This window comes from Suncus etruscus, chromosome 8, assembly GCF_024139225.1.
Source record: "Suncus etruscus isolate mSunEtr1 chromosome 8, mSunEtr1.pri.cur, whole genome shotgun sequence".
NCBI classification, from domain to species: Eukaryota; Metazoa; Chordata; class Mammalia; order Eulipotyphla; family Soricidae; genus Suncus; species Suncus etruscus.
Window position 1 is genome coordinate 50,311,899 of NC_064855.1, and position 12,987 is coordinate 50,324,885.

The following is a 12,987-nucleotide window of genomic DNA, read 5'->3' on the forward strand; positions in this document are numbered from 1 at the left end:
CCCACCACTGAGTGTTTTTGGTGACATGTCTGCTGTAAATCTCAAGGATGCTTGCTTGAACATAATTTTTCCCTTTGATCTTGCTCTTTTCAGAATTCTGTCTCTATCTGTGGGATTTGTCATTGTGACTAGGATGTGTCTTGGGGTGGTTTTTCTGGGGTCTCTTTTGGTTGGTACTCTTCAAGCATGCAGGATTTGATCACATATATTCTTTAGCTCTGGAAGTTTCTCTTTAATGATGTTCTTGACCGTTGATTCTTCCTGGAAATTTTCTTCCTGGGTCTCTGGGACTCCAATGATTCTTAATTTGTTTCTGTTGAGCTTATCATAGACTTCTATTTTCATTTGTTCCCATTTTTTGACTAATTTTTCCATTGTCTATTCATTTACTTTAAGGTTTTTTCCCAATCTCTCCTGCTGTATGGAATTGTTATGTATCTCATCTTCCACAGCACCAAGTCTATTCTCAGCTTCTGATACCCTGTGCCAGAGCTTATCCATTTTGTCATTCACTTTATTTACTAACTTTTTCAGGTCTGTTAGTTGACATGTAATTTCAGTTTGGAGTTTTGTAATTTCTGTCTTCATATTTTCTTGGTTCTTATTAGTGTTCTGTTCAACTCGACCCATGGTTTCTTTGAGTTCGTTGAGTATCTTCCATATTGCTAGTCTAATGTCCTTATCTGAGAGGTTGATTAGTTGGTTGGTCATTATCTGGTCATCAGAATTGTCATCTTCATTCTCTATGTCTGATGCTGGCCTGCGTTGTTTCCCCATTGTCACACTTGTATTGTGGGTTTTTCTACGTGTTGTGGTGGTATTCATTAGCTAAATGATGCAGGCAGCACACTCCTCTTGCTCTGCCCTTTCTGGATGTGCCGACTTGGCTCTAAGTGAGGGGAGTCCTCCGTGGATGAAGCCTCACACAGGATCAAATCTTAGGCCTGAGCACGCAGCAGAGAAGACAGTCTGAAGAGAAATGCTTGCTTCTTTGATCCAGCACAGTTCTTATTGTGATTTTTTCTTCTTGTTGTGATGGTGTTCTTTTCTTAGAAAGAGCGCACGACCGTGTAGTGAAGTGGAGCCAAAGTGTCTGCTGGAGCCTCTTTTCGGCCCACTCCCAAGAGATTCATGCAACAGGATAGTAGACAGACACACACAGGCAGCAGTCACAATTTTTCACAGTGGGGCCCCACTGGGCAGGCGTAGTTTCCGGGCAAGAGGTTTTCAATGACAATGAATCCAAGTATTATTTTCAAGTTGAATTTGCCTGTCTTTTTTTTCTTGAATGTGGTGAAGAAGCCTTCCTTTGCAGTGAGGTACCCGTGGTGGCAGGTAAGATGCCCAGATCCAGTATCTCTCTGGGAGCCAGCTGTGAGGACTGGCTTGTCTGGCCACCTGAGTTGCCACCCCAGAAGGCCTAGAGGCCGGGGGCAGAAGAGGGGAAGCCTGGGAGCCCAGCCTATGCACCCAAGTTAGGGAGAAGGCCTTCCACATGGGTTCTCCTCCAGCCCCATGCCGGCTAGAGCTAGCCTCCAGCTCAAGAGAGGATCGAGAGAGCAATAAAAAATATTTTTATAAAAGAATCTAACAGTGCATCATAGCTATAACATAGTTGTAGGATGTTTGCCTTGCATGCAGCTGGCTGATTCAGCACAGGCATGGGTTGATCCCTGGCATCCTATATGTCATCCAAGCCAAGAGAGACTTTTTAGAGCATAGCCAAAAGTAAACCCTGAGTGTCACCAAGTGATATAATACACAGAAGTAAATAGGCAGTGATTAAAATCAATATATATTCAAATACTAAGCAGTGAGACTTAAACAATGTGTCCCAATGATATTAGAGGTCATTGAATTAAATTTATCTGTGAATATTTTCTGGAAAAATTTACCAAGAAAAAATGCTAGATAATGAGCCTGGAACACAGTAATTGATTAGAGAAGAGCACTGTAAAGGACATGAACAGCCCTTAGGTTGTAAGATGGTTTCCTTTCAAAGCATGGATTTCTATCCTTCTGGTATCTTTACCCCTGTACTCTCAAAATACCTGACTATTCTTTTTTTTTTTATTATTATTCTGGAAAGACTCTTCTTCTTTCCAGAAAATCTCTAAGCTCCTGCTCAAGAAACAAATTTAAAAACAAAAACTTCAAGTATTTTCTGAGGCTTGAGAGATAGCATGGAGGTAGGGCATTTTGCCTTGCATTCAGAAGGACAGTGGTTCAAATCCCGGAATCCCATGTGGTCCCCTAAGCCTGACAGAAGTGATTTCTGAGCTTAGAGTCAGGAGTAACCCCTGAACACTGCCAGGTGTGACCCAAAAACAAAAAACAAAAAACCTTCAAGTATTCTCCTACACATAGTGGTTCACATAAAGCCACTAGTTCTTCCTGTACTCTCTATATTTGATAAGGAATGAATTTATCAGACTCTAGAATTATCCCAATTCTACATATAAGAAAATTTAAATGAAGTGATGAAAATTGTCAGCTAGGCAGTATATATGAGTATATGCTGAGACCCTTCCTATAGCTTCAAAATTATTCATTTTAGTGGAAGATATTTTGCAAAGTAATTTCTGCTTAAATTTGAGGAAAAGATATACATATGCACTCTCAAGTTTGTACAGTTTATAAAAGACATCATATTACTTATTCAAGTTTTTCTGTCATAATGGAGATTATTAAAGTTTATTATTGCATTATTTAAAATTTCAGTTACAAAGCTTTATTTCCCATGTCGAAATATCAGTTTTTCTGAGCATTTATTTGAACATGTATTTCAGCTTTACCCTTGATCATGGCTCTAAGAGCTCTTCAAATATTCCTCTTCTTTTATTTTGTTTGTTAAATTACAGAACTTCACACTTTAAAAATATTTCCCTCAGGTAAAAACTTACTTGATTTTTTTCCAGGTCATTATGGGTTTAAATGTGTCTTCCTTCAAAATTTATTTGTGGAAGTTCTAACTCTGAATGCAATTTTATTTGAAATGACATAGTTTTATAAGGTTGCTGCAGATGCAATTAATTATATAAAGATGAGATCATATCTGAGTAGGTTGTATCTTTGACTGCTGAAATGACTCAGGCATTTTTATAAAAAGGGGAAATGTGAGTACAGGAAGCACATAGGTAAAATATCAAGTTTTAGAAAAACTGACATGATGTAGTTATTAGCCAAGTAATGCCAAATATTTCAGCATATCATCAGAAAATAGCCTTTCTGGACAGATTCTCCTCTCATCTTACAAAACCAACCGTGCTTACACTTTGAATTCAGACTTTAACCTTAAAACTCAAAACAGAATTACGTGCTGTTTTCAACCATCCTGGTTGGGGAAATTTGCGAAACAGCCTGAGTATAATATACACGAGAATCTCCACTTGGATTACTCGAAAGAATACTTACTTTCTCAGGACTTAGCAAAGCTGTATTCTCTTATAGGACATTTCTAATTTCCTTGCAAAACACACAGCCTTCCACATTTATTTTATGTTCTGTTTTTATTTCCCCTTTGATTTGTGAACTGCTTCGAAGTAGTTTTATTCCTGATTATATTTACAACACTTAACAGAATGACTGCCATCATTAGTTGGATGCTTAGTAAGTGAATGTTTGAATAAATGGCTGAATAAATGGTTTGAATAAAATGACTAATCATCACTAGTGTTCCTGTTCCTAACTTACTGCTTGTCACAGTGGTAGAGGAATGGTCACACAGACTGAGATGGCACAAAATAGCTTTCTACAAAGTGCAAGTGTAGGATGAAGTGGTCCATTAGCATCTCTTGACAGCCCTTTGCTAGAGGCTCAAATGAGATCAGAGTGTTAGAAGTACATTATGTTATGGTTCAATTGCAACTGCCTTTAAATTCAAAAAAGAACTCGGGATCCCAGCAACTTATTTCAATTTCGTATTGATGTCTTGAGGGGATAGAAATGGATAAAGCAGGACAAATTCTTCATGGGTCACATCAGAATATTCAGGACTTTTTATTCCTTCAATGGCTCTAATGAGAGAAGCAGAAATTCTAATCAACACCTTTACTAGTTGGATTTTTCTTTCCCTTCAAAACAAAAATGAAAATTATTAAAATTCTTTTATAAATTAAGAGTAAGAACTGTAAGTAAGTGAATTCATAACTCTGTTATCTGTAATGTGCAAAGATCAAATTAAAATGGGTTAAAAACCTTGCCATCAGACATGGGGCCGGGAAGGTGGCGCTAGAGATAAGGTGTCTGCCTTGCAAGTGCTAGCGTAGGATCAACCACGGTTTGATCCCCCGGTGTCCCATATGGTCCCCCCAAGCCAGGGGTGATTTCTGAGCGCATAACCAGGAGTAACCCCTGAGTGTCAAATGGGTTTGGCCCCCCCCCCAAAAAAAAAAAAACCCTTGCCATCAGACTTGAAACCATAAGGCACATACAGAAAACACTACATGATGTTGAGGCTAAAGGATATCTTCAAGGAGGAAACACTACTGTCAAAGGAAGTGGAAATAGAGATAAACAAACTAAACTACATTAAACAGAAATTTTTGCATGTCAAAGGTAACAGTGACTAGAATACAAAGGCTACCCTCAAATTGGGGAAACTATTTACATAATACACATATGATGCATATGATAAAGGGTTAATATCTAATATATATAGGGTACTGACAAAATTTAACAAGAAACACCTCACTCCATAAAAAATAGAGAAAAGAAATGAACAGACATCTCCTGAAGGAAGAAATACAGATGGACAAAAGCACATACAAAGATGCTCCACATCATTAATCATCAAGGAGATGCAAATCAAAACAATGAAATATCTCAAACCACAGAGGATAGCACACATCACAAATATCAAAAACAACTAGTGCTGGCATGGATGCAGGGAGAAAGGGACTCTCATTCACTGCTAGTGAAAATGCTGTCTAGACCAGTCTTTCTGGAAAATATGGATATTCTACACACAAAAAAAACCCCTGAGAAATAGAACTTAGGATCCTAAGGACATATTCCTAGGACACCCTAGGAACACACACAGTACAAAAATGCCCTGTGCACTCATATTTATCGCAATACAATTTACAATGGCCAGAATCTGGAGGCAACCTCATGCTTGACAACAAATGAGTGGTTAAAGAAACAGTGGTATATCTACACAATAGAATACTATGCAGCTGTTGGGAAAAATGAAGTCATGGAATTTGCTTATGCATAAATGAACATTACGTTGAGTGAAATGGAATCAAACTCAGGCCATTTGTCAACCAGCCCTAGAGAGGAATCCTGATTAGCATTATGATTTATGTCTAATTGTTATTGCACCTTTACACCTATGCCAGTATCTTCTTTGAAAAGAGTATTTTACCTGAATAAATGTACCACCAAAATCATCCATTTTGTTTAGATATACTGAATTTTATCCTAGCATAAATTCTACAATTTCTACCTCAATTTCTTTAGCATGGGCCAGCTTAACCCCCCAAAGATCTGTATATTTGGTTTCTCTCAGCTCGTCAAATTTCAAAAAGATGCATTTGATTTGTGTTTTAAAATTTGGAGCTACATTGTTTGTAGAAACTAAAATTTTCATTAAAATATTTTTGAATAATTACATTGTACTTTGCACATTGAGCAAGTATAGATTACTGTAGGAGTAATTCTGTGCAATCTCAACTTGCAGTTTTACACAAGAAATCAGAGTCAAAATTGCATTTCAGCCAGGGGTGTGGAACAGCTTCTTGGATTATACTGAGTCAGCCCAGCTTTCTTTCTGCTGTTTCCCTGCCACTTTTATTACCCAGAGTTTAAAATAAATCACCTCAAAATATTAGTGATCAGCTGACTAAGTAATCTGTTGGTGAAGAGCAGTTAGGGTGATGATGATCTCCTGCAGCTGCTGATTGGAAGCTGCTTCATGTGGCCAGCTTGGTTTCAAGTGATAGCTATCTCTCTTCATAGCATGAAGCTCAAAAGATACAGGAGGGGAATACTCGGAGGGCCAAAAGGAAGGTGTTAGAGGGATAGAAAAAAGGTTTTGCTTACAAAATGAAACATTGACACTTACAGTTGATCAGTGCCCTCGATCGACTGCAGCTCGTAGAGGGGTCTCTGGTCCATCACCAAGCACCTTCTGCAAAAGGGCGGGGGCACAGGCATCTGGAACGCATGGAAATGGCATCATAGCCATTTAGAACATTGAACTATTTAACAAGTCCTAAGACTTGGATTACCAGCACCTCTTTATCAGTCTCTCATCACTTACCCACTGGGTCCTGCATTGACCCTGGAAGAGTCATTTGAGTAAGAACTCTTCGTTACTTTAGCCTGCACACACTTGTCAGACATCGTTATTGCAATTTCACTTATTCTGCTGGATCTAGTTCTTGCCTTAGTAGTCTTTTGTGACTTTTAGTGAAAGTCTTTTAGTGAAATACTGTTCACTACTGTAAAAGCATTCTTCCCTTCTTGGGACATGTGCATAAAATAATTTTTAATAAAAGAATTAACGGATATGTGACATTCAGTTTGTCTTAAAAGATGTTGGTAAGTACTCCAGAGCAGCATGAGGCAACTCAAAAACACATTTATGTAAGCTAATACTTCAGTAGACGGTATAGCATATTTGGTGCAGCAAGAAGGGGCTGACATGGCTGTACCAATTTTGTATCTCAGGACCCCGAAAAACTTGTTACTCCAGTCACTGTTTTGAAGTGTTCGTATCCCTGTTCAGGGTGCCATCCTGTGGAGGTCTCAGCTTGCAGTTTGGCACAAGAAATCAAACAGAATAAAAATGCATTTTTCAGCCAGGGGTGTTGAGAAACTTCTTGGATCTTACTGAGAAAGTCAAACTTCTGCTGCTTCCCTTCCATTTTTATTAGCCTGGGTTTAACATAAATCATGTAAGATGAGGGTTGATGCAATTAAGGGTACTTGTGCTAATTAACTCAGAAAAGATGAAAAGAAAAAGTAAAGTGATTTTACATGTGTATGACAACAGCTTACCTTTTGGCTTAAAAATCTAATATGCATAATGCAGACTTTGTGTGCTGACTCAGTTGAGAGAGAAATACTCAATGGGTTTAGAATAAAGTAGCTTTGTGATTGCTGATAGTTCATGACTTAGAATTTGAAATTGACCTGGAAGGATAAGTACACTTTTGACATGTGGAAAGAAATAAAAGTAATTGGACTTGGAAATGCATATGAGGGAATTATGAAAATTGCACCTATTGATGGAAAGTAGTCATATAAGGAATGAATTTCTCATTTCCAAACCAGCCTGCACAGTACCTTGTCACCAACAATCATAACAATAGTGTTGCCAAGATTTCTGAAGGGCACCAGAGATAGACATGTGTATAGCAACAGATGTCACAGACATGATTTCATTTGTCACATGTTGTTTAATGGTCCTACCCTAATCAATATTTGTACTCCACCCTAGGGTGTGATCTGGTGATGGGATATCGTATTATTTCCTACTTGGTATTTCTCTTCCACCATAGGGTGTGGCCTGATTCTTGTCAATAAAAGCAGAGATCTGAGGAAGGCAGAGGCTCATTCTTTGGTCTTCTACTGAGCTGCTTTCCTTCTTAGGAGCAGAAAACTTGGGAGGTTGAATTTCTTGCTTGAGTGCTGGATTTCCTGAACCCATGTTTTGTACTTCTTCACTGTGTGGATTATTTCCTGTGTCAACATTTGCTTCCAGACCTGCATCTCACCAGATCCTTATTTTGATGTCTTAGGCTCTACTAGTAATAACACAAGTCCCATAAAGAAGGTTCAGTACTATCTGTACTGTAAACTGATTTCTGTGAGAATAAGTAATTTATATAACCTTACACTATTCATGTTAGACACCTGAAATCAGGTCACTAAGATAATCTTTCCCCAGTAATATGAAGATTGCATAATGGCATACCTTAGGTTGGAAGGCAATTCTTCCTCAGCTGTCTTCAATTCCATATCTCTCTGTGCCTTAGACAATGTAGTTATGTCATTTTCTCCCTTTGTCCTTATCAGAAGCAGTGCACCAGGGAGACAGGGAGTTGTCAGCAGACCCACACTGTTCAGCTATTCTTGGAATCCATTATTGAAGTCAGACTCTTTTCTCCCTTTTATTCACAGGCTTGCTTGCTTGCTAGCTCTAAAGAGGAGAAGGTGGAAGTCTACAAATCCCTTTAATTACTTGTTTCTGGGAGAACATGGTTCAGGGAACTCTAATAGTATCTTTTCTAAATACCTTTTACAAGAGACAGCTTGAACAAAAGTCTGAATTTTAGTCCTGAAGGGCTCCAGTCATGCTTGCCAAATGTAGATTAAAAGCATACATATTCTCCACTGATACCTACAATGTTATCCTACAGTCACAAGAATTCAACTTGATTTTTCAAAAAATTTTTTTCTAATTTAGCCATTTTATTAGCCTATTTCCAATTATTGTATCTGCAACATTCCAAGATAAAATGAAAATTCTACTCTCTTAGTTGATTATAATTATTTTCCTTCCCCAATTCACCGATCAAATGACATTGTAAAAGTACAAAGTTGAGACTGGAGCAATAGCATAATAGGAATGGCATTTTCTTTGCACATGGCCAACCCTGGTTCAAAATCTAGTATACCATATTGTCCCCTGAGCCTGCCAGGAGTGATTTTGGAGTGCAGTCAACAGTAACCCCTGAGTGTAGCTGTGTGTGTCCCATAAACAAAAATAAACATAAAAATATAAAAAAATAATAACACAGAGTTGTCTTTGCAACTGTTATAAAAATATAAAAAACAACACAGAGACAAGTTAGTGATTCATCTAATTGAAATGTTTAGATATATTTCTATTTTTTATCCCAACTTTAAATTAAAGAACTTTTTTTATACTAAGTCAAGTTTTTATTTTCAACTTTCAATATATATAATTCAGGTGGAGAATCATCTCATTGAGCAAGAGGAAGTGCATTAAAACTGGGTTAAGACCAACTCATCTTATTTGAGAATAAGAGAGAAATCTGTCTCTTCCTTGCCATTTCTCTGTACCTCACTTGTATGATAACTGACTATCTTTTTTCGTTTGTGTCTCCATGCTTTTTACCTATTCACATGCTAAAAGAAAATGGCTAGTTAAAAACAAACTTTAAAAAGGAACAAATAGCAATTGTCCCAAATCTGCCATCAGTGATTATTTAATTCTGCATCCTCAAATATGATCACACAACTTAATTCTAAGACTGTATGAAACAAAAATAGCACTTTTTTTTGGTTTGGTTTTGGGGTCACAACCGGCGGCGCTCAGGCTTTACTCCTGACTTTTGTGCTCAGAAATCACTCCTGTCATTCTCAAGGGACCATACGGATGCCAGGATTCAAACTGCCGTCCCTCCTAGAACAGGTGTGTGCAAGGCAAACGCCGTACAGTTGTGCTATCTCTCCTGCCCCACAAAAATAGCACTTTGTTGGGGCTGGAGGGGTGGTGCAGGGCATAAGGCGTCAGCTTTGTGTGCACTAGCCTAGGACTGATCATGGTTCAATCCCCCAGAGTCCCATATGGTCCCCCAAGCCAGGGGTGATTTCTGAGCTCATAGCCAGGAGCAACCCCTGAACGTCACTAGGTGTGGCCCCCAAACCAAAATAAATAAATAAATAAATAGCACTTCGTTAAGAGTGGAGTCCTCCCATGTAGTGATCAGGAAATTCAGAAGCCCCTCAAAAGGTTCTTACCAATCAGTCTGGTTGTTTATGTAAATTAAGTACGGTATAGGCAGGCATAGGGAGATGGAAGAGAACTCAGTGCTCAGGCATTAGTCTTGGCTGAGCTATCCACTCAGGAATTTCTCCTGGAAGTACTCAAATGAGCATATGGGAGGTTGAGGATTGAATTTGATTTGACCATGTACAAGAAAAATGCCTTACCCACTGCATTGTCTTTCTGGCTCCCAGCCTGGCTGTTTAAAGAAAGAGCCTAAGGACATCATGCTTCTCAGGCCCTTTGATACCAAACATTACTTGATGGGGAGCATGAGCCTCCAGGGTTATAGCTTAAAATGATTGGATACCAAATAATGTCAGAGATCATACAACAGTTAACAAGATAATGTATACCTTATTCCATATACATCCTTTTCAGTTCAGTAAGAAACATTTACTTTTCAAAGATTGATCCACACAGTTTGAATATTTTAAGTTAGCATCAATATAATCTTTAGAAAGTACCTGTAGTCAATTAAAAATGAGGGTTTTTTTTTGTTGTTGTTGTTGTTTTTGGTTTCTGGGTCACACCCGGCAGTGCTCAAGGGTTATTCCTGACTCCATGCTCAGAAATTGCTCCTGGCAAGCACGGGGCACCATATGAGACACCGGGATTCGAACTGATGACCTTCTGCATGAAAGGCAAACGCCTTACCTCCATGCTATCTCTCCGGCCCCCCTAAAAATGAGTTTTACTTTTAAGTTTTTTACATTTGGGGGGCATACCTAGCAGTGCTTAGAACTAATTCTTGACTTTTTTTGCTTGGAGTTTTATCCTGGCAGTTCTTTGGGGACTATGTGGTACTAGGCACAAACCTGGATCTCTTGTCCACAAAGCATGCATTCATTCTATTGAATGGCTCTTAAATCACAGATTTAATTGGACATAAAACCAAACTAAAGACAAAGTAACTATTAGGGCTTCATTAAGAATTTTTCTTGTTTCAGAATGTGCAATGACACGCAAAAAATAGTTTTCTTGAGATAATATTCTCAAATTTGTTTCTCAGATAAATATTCTTTTCTGTTAACTTGGTTAGAGAAACTGAGTCAAGGTCTATAATGTAGTATTTTATCTTTGGGGCATGCTCTATCTACTTGCTATATATGAAATAAGCTTTCCCAGTAATGTGACCCACTTTTTACTTTATTTGCATATTGAGTGAATCTTGATCTTGACCTGTATCCCTTTACAATCTCCTTCATACACTTCTTTAACTAGCTGAAACAATGGAGCTTGATCGTTACCATTATCAAACTAAACTTAATAAGCTCATGAAAACTTGTCAGAATTCTTTGGCTGGCAACATTCATCTTTAGCATTCTTTCTTTATATATTTCTCCAACCCAAAGTTTTATGTTGTTACTGTTAACTTTTTTAATATCAAGATCTCATATCAATTCAATCATGTTTGACCTACGTGCTTTACTTTATCTTTGGGGCATGCTTTGTCTACTTGCTCTATATGAAATAAGCTCCATTGTTTCAGCTAGTTAAAGAAGTGTATAAAGGGGACTGTATAGGGATACAGGTCAAGATCAAGATTCACTCAATATGCAAATAAAGTAAAAAGTGGGTCACATTACTGGGAAAGCTTATTTCATATATAGCTCCTTTTGGTAATTCATGAGATATATATAGATATAAATATATCTATATATTTTTATAGATATATATTATTGTACTAAATTAAAGATAAAAATCATTAATGTTCTCCTCCTTGCAAACAGCACAGTTTTATTTTGATTATTCATCGAAACAAAAGCTTATTGTCAGTTAACATTTAGCAGGCACCATATTAAGAATAAGAATATATCAATAGTTGAAAGGCTAGGTGGGAGGAAAAAGGGCATTAGGAAAGTTGAGAGGGAAACTGGAGACATTAGTGACAAAAATTTGTTCCTGCAAAGCAAAATGGAAAGACAATAGTGAAAGAAGGGGGGGGGGCAACAAATGTATTATACATATTTAGATCTTACTAGATCTTTTATCCACAATCTGAGTAGTGGATATAAGACCTAGTTGCTATTAGTTGGAGATATATTGCAGGAAAGAATATTTTTGTATTACTCAACTCCTCAGAATACAAGTAAATCCTTGTTCTAACTACATAGAAGATCCTAAAATAGACTCTAGGAGACACATCTGATACATTTAACATTCACACATCAGGCCAGATGTCTGTGGATCTCAAACTCCGTAGATGTGTGTGCCAGAGAAGGCACCCCATAGTAAATTCTCTGTATATGTGAAACCCTGATTTATCCCCCTTGTTATAGAGATGCTTAAATGATTGGTCCTCTTTATATATGGCTCTATATAATGTAGCTGCTTCACTAGCAGACATGACTGGCTTTGCTCTAGTGTTCTAAACTAAAAAACTAAAGGGCACAGCTGGATAAGTCAGCTCTGAAACTGAACCAAAGGTTATTTTTTTTTCCTAGCACGATTTAAAAACAACTGCATCCTTGTTTTTTATAATCTGGAGTAAAAATGAAAATACTGGATTAGTAGTGACAAAAAGTTGCACTATGCTTGACTCTGAAAGATTGTGAGACTACTAATATTCAAGTAAAATTGCAGAAATCATTGTTGCAAGGCTCAAATAAGTAAAAGTATTTGAAATACTTAGGGAAGTAGCCTGGACAGAGAACATAAGAATGATTAATTTTCACCTTAGAAATGGTAACATAGTCAAAAAGTGTATTTTGAAAAAAAATATTTTAATTATTTTAGTTAAGCACTGTGTTTAGAAGGTTGTTCATAATGCAGGTTTTTTTCCCCACAAATACAATGTTGATTCTGATTGAGTTCAGGCAGCTTTTCTACATTGTGTTTAGGGGCTCAGAGGAAACATTACTAGGATTGGTATTGTAGGGTCATATGGAAGCTCAGTTTCTACATTTTTAAGGAATATCTATATTGTTTTCCAAAAAGGCTAGACTAATAAGCATTCACCACAACAGTGAATAAAATTCCTTTCTCCCCACATTCACACCAGCACTGATTGTTCTTGTACTTTTATGTGCCAGTTTGTGGTGAGATGGTATCACATTGCGATTTTAATTTTGATATCCCTACTGATTAATTATGTGGAGTATTTTTTTCATGTGTCTTTTGACTATCTGTATTTTTCTTTGATTACTATTCTGCTAACCTATAGATGGGGTTAGATGTTTGTGCGTTTTTTTTATACTAAGCTTTATCTGTGCCTTGTATGTCTTATATGTTAACCTTATTCC